Source organism: Thunnus albacares, chromosome 15, assembly GCF_914725855.1.
Source record: "Thunnus albacares chromosome 15, fThuAlb1.1, whole genome shotgun sequence".
NCBI lineage: Eukaryota > Metazoa > Chordata > Actinopteri > Scombriformes > Scombridae > Thunnus > Thunnus albacares.
Window position 1 is genome coordinate 6,396,808 of NC_058120.1, and position 4,253 is coordinate 6,401,060.

Consider the following 4,253-nt stretch of genomic DNA (forward strand, 5'->3'; position numbering starts at 1 on the left):
AATGCATATTTTGGAAGCTGTTTAAAGCAGCATTTAGAGACTTTACACCAGTACTTGGACAGTTTCGGTTCCATTTGCCAAGCAACATCTGTCTCTGAAATGTCTGCCTTCACCCCAGTACAATGGAAGTGACTAGAATTGTCTCTGTCTCTCAAAACATTTAAAAAATGGCATTTAGAGAGATCAGCAGCGGCATCTCTCTCTGGAAAAAATTTCCTTGTTACGGTGAATAATCCACACGCCTGGAAAAAATAAAATCAAAACAATTTGCCTGCTTAGAATACCATTAAGTGAGAAAATATCTTTTATGGTAATTTGGGTGAAGCAACCCTTTAACTGTGGAAGTGTTTAAACGTGTTTGTGTACAGTGTGCTTAAACGGGCCGTTATCTTTCATTGATTTCTTTTGTTTTATCAGTCTCAAAGGACATACAGATAATTAAAACAATCACTGAGTAAGGTTTGTGAGTAAGGATTTTAAGCTTTGAGACAACTGAGAAGAGGATTACACAAGAAGAATACATTCTGACGGCAGCTGAATGTCTAAGCACACTGATTGTATTGTAAAGAATGCATAAAGCTGAGGTTAAGGTGAAGTGTTATTGATTTCATAAGAGTGCTTTTGGTTTCTTTGGGCTTTATAAATATATGTTATTTCAAAGCATACATGGAGCACAAGCATGCTTCACTCCCAATGATAAGAGGGGTGACGTGAAAAGAAATGTTTGTTTGTTTGTTTGTTTGTTTTTTTCATAAAGCCAGTCTTTCATAAGAGCTGTGATTGCAGGGAATGAAAAACTAAATGATTGTCTCTCATAGGAAATTTCAAAGATGTCTGTGATTAGTTCCTGAGAAATAAAAATCTCTGGTTTAACAACATGCTTTTTGACCGCTATTTTCCCAGATACCCTGAATTCACCATGTTTCCACGATTTAATATAAAAACTCTTGCTTATACTCATACTTGACATGACAGGGGCACTTTAAGCAGCTGGCCACATAAAAGGTTTTACAGCATCCTTGAAAACAGAGCCAACACAATGAAGACTTCACTCTGGTCTTCACACGAAGTAAGTTTCGTAAAATGCTCTTGCTACGCTTCTCCCTCCCTCTCTCAAACCATGACTTAGTTTTTATGTCCCTTATCTTGTTGTCTGAGGCACTTTTCTTGCTTTTAAATCAATTTCCTCCATGGGGATTAATAAAGTTGAATTGAATTGAACATGAGCAGAAGCTGATATGAAGATGCGAAGGCAGTGTGGCATCTCTTTCACATATTGAAATGAAATATAATGTGCTTATGCTAAATGCCTCTGACAGGATTAACCGCAACGATTTAAGGTTTTTCCCCCGCGGGAAGTTCAGCGCAAAAAAAAAACCCCTCCACACACACACACACACACACGGGCGCACGCCCCACGATTGTGCCATAATTGCCTTGGTTGGGGTGGTGAAAGCTGAAGAACACACAGCAGTAAGTCACTGATTCAGAAGTGTTATTTATGTTCAGTCGAGTGTGCTGCTAGCTCCGGGCGAAAAACCGTACTGTCTCTGTCAGCAATGTGTGTTGGCTCTGAACGAAAATGTAATAACATGCTCTGTGTTGCTGTTGTTTTTCCAGATGACTAACACTATTTGGGCTGAGGACGAATACTTCCTTGGGCTGTGCTGTCACCACTGGTGGTAAATATGATGTCTGCCTGTAACACGGTTTCCTTTTGGAGACATCTAGTTCATATCTGTCAGCGGGGGTCCTGTGATGAGGTGACATGACACTTCAAGAGAGTCATGGGTAAAAATAAAGACATCATTCCCTTATATAATTAATAATAATGAGGTGTATGTCTGTGTTCATATGCAGATCCTTCATTATGCCCACTCAGAGTAATGATTCTGGCAGTGAAAATGGTAGACAGCCCACAGCATCATCTCAGAGGAAGCATGCGATGACACTGACAGCTACAGGCTGCATGGTGTACATTCAGCATTTGGACTCCCCCTTCTACATGTAACCCATCGAATATATCTGTAGCACGATTTGCTGTTCCACAAAAGAGGCATATTTTTTCACCAGCAGCTGGTTTCTGCAGGGTGTATTCCCAAAGGGACAAAACAGCCCCGACCACAAAGGACAGGGCTGCTGTAATCGTTGGACGCCTTGGCTCACATCAAAGCGCTCGCCAAGCTGAGATTGCATCTCTCTCCACCCACTGTTTCTGTGCCCAGCCGTCATTCTGGGCAAGCGTTTGAGCTGCAGCCATGTCTTGATCAGAGAGATGTAGTAGATAGTGTGATATGGCTAAACTGCTGACACAAGGCTCTCGGGCAGATGGCACCTATTGATTTTAGGCCAAAATCTTTCCAATGTTGGGAGGGAGCTAGAGTTTGTTGCTATTCATGAAAATTTCATCGACTGAAAAAAAAAAAAAAAGGTAAAACTCTCTTTCACTAAAATGGGTTTCAAAGGAAACAGTTGTTATAGTAATAAAATATCACAGCCTCCTGCGCTACATTCTGTCGAAGCTCTAGGACTTGTCTTTAACATGCAAACTCATCTTTAATTCATCGCCTACAGCAGCATAACCTTAGCTGTGATCTCAATTTACATATTAAATGACAATCCTTAACGCTAACAAATGAGTCTACTGTATAACATTAGGGAATCCCCTTGGTGCCTCACATAAAAAGACAAACAATAGTAGCTCTCATAAAGAGAAGAGAGCACTTGCACCATTGTGCTCTTTATGTTACACCTTGGATCACATTGAGCCTTGTTAACAAATGAAATATCCACAGTTTATAGTACAAGATAGTCTACGTTCTCATTATTAAGACATTAAACAACCCATCTAACATTTTTATCTCCATCTGTTGGGGATAATGAAAAATTAACATCTGAGATTTGTTACAGAGGAAGATATAGGTGATATTATGGAAAAGAACTTGGTAATGCTGAATGTTTTGTGTACTATCAGTAATATACCTTATAATGTCTCACTGTACATGGAGTTGTGTCCTGGAATGACTTGGAGTGATGCCAGTATGTCAGCAGAATTGGAGTTTTACTTATACAAACATTTCTCTGAGGCAGAAATTCAGTTCAACCACAGCTTTTTACAACATTCAAGATTACTTTAATAATTTGCCAACAACAAACATTCTGCCCTCAAGCAAATCAAGTTTCAATAAAAGAAATGTGGTCATACTCAGGAAATAGAGCCAGAAGTAAATGGCTGAGAAATGTTTATTTGGGTATAATCAGCAAAATTTGCCTTATTGAATGAAAACACACCACACGTTTAGATGCAAGGCTACTGATGAAAAGTGAGGTAAGCACTTTTGTTTTCAATTGCTGAAATGTTGCTCTTTAACAAAGCTGCAGTAACATTTGCTTGTCCTTATACTGAATGTTAAAGTTAGTTAATTGTAGCTTTGTCTGGCCAGCAACAGCATGTAAATTGCATTTTTTTCAATACAGCCCACAGTCACAAACAGCAGTGTTTTCTCAGGGTAAAGACCCACTTAATGCGGTTCAGCTTGAATCAAAGTTTGCCCTATGTCTGTTTTCTATGGGAGGCAAGCGACCTGCTTCTCAATGCGTAGTAGTTGGCGAAGTATGATGTGCGTCCATGTAAAATTCCACACATGCAGTGTCTGGGCACATTTCATTGCTTCAGATTTTCCAGCATTTTCATCAGATTTTCTCCTTGGCACATCCTGGCTACTGTGCTGTGAGTTGTTCTTGTATTTGTATGGGGAGGACACACACACACAGGACAGTGTGCGCTTCAAGCGGTGAATGTGTGTTGCACCAAAAGAAGCAATTCTGTAGAGCAGCAAGAGAAGTAGTCATGGAAGAGGAAGTGGCAAGGGGGTTCAGTTTCACCAGTTTCTCATCCCACTTTAGTTTGCAGGTCTGGTCAAAGATGTTCCAAGATGTTCAAAATTTCAACAATATACAGTATATTATTGGCAATAGCCACAGCATCTATTATCTTGTTAGATATACTGCTTAGTTTTATATCAAGTAACTGGAGAACAACACTCTTCCTATTAAAGGTGAACTCAACCTTCAATATGCAATATGTCTCTGCACCAGAGAAACCAAGCTAAAATTCCTCTACAGAATCTCAAACGAAGTAAATTATTCTGACTGTTTCACAGCCTGCCATTACTGAGGTCGAACTAGAGACATTTAATAATGTCCAGCATGGGAAAAATATACCCAAGACTGCAACACCTCAGCTCAGTGAG

At 39.7% G+C, this 4,253-nt stretch overlaps 1 long non-coding RNA gene across 1 annotated transcript; it reads left to right on the plus strand.

Moving 5' to 3' along the window:
- The first annotated feature begins 994 nt into the window (after window positions 1–994).
- Window positions 995–3,395, plus strand: LOC122998789. Its single transcript, XR_006407509.1, has 3 exons — window positions 995–1,069; window positions 1,621–1,763; window positions 1,861–3,395. It is a non-coding gene; the product is annotated as an uncharacterized LOC122998789 (long non-coding RNA).
- The last annotated feature ends 858 nt before the right edge of the window (window positions 3,396–4,253 follow it).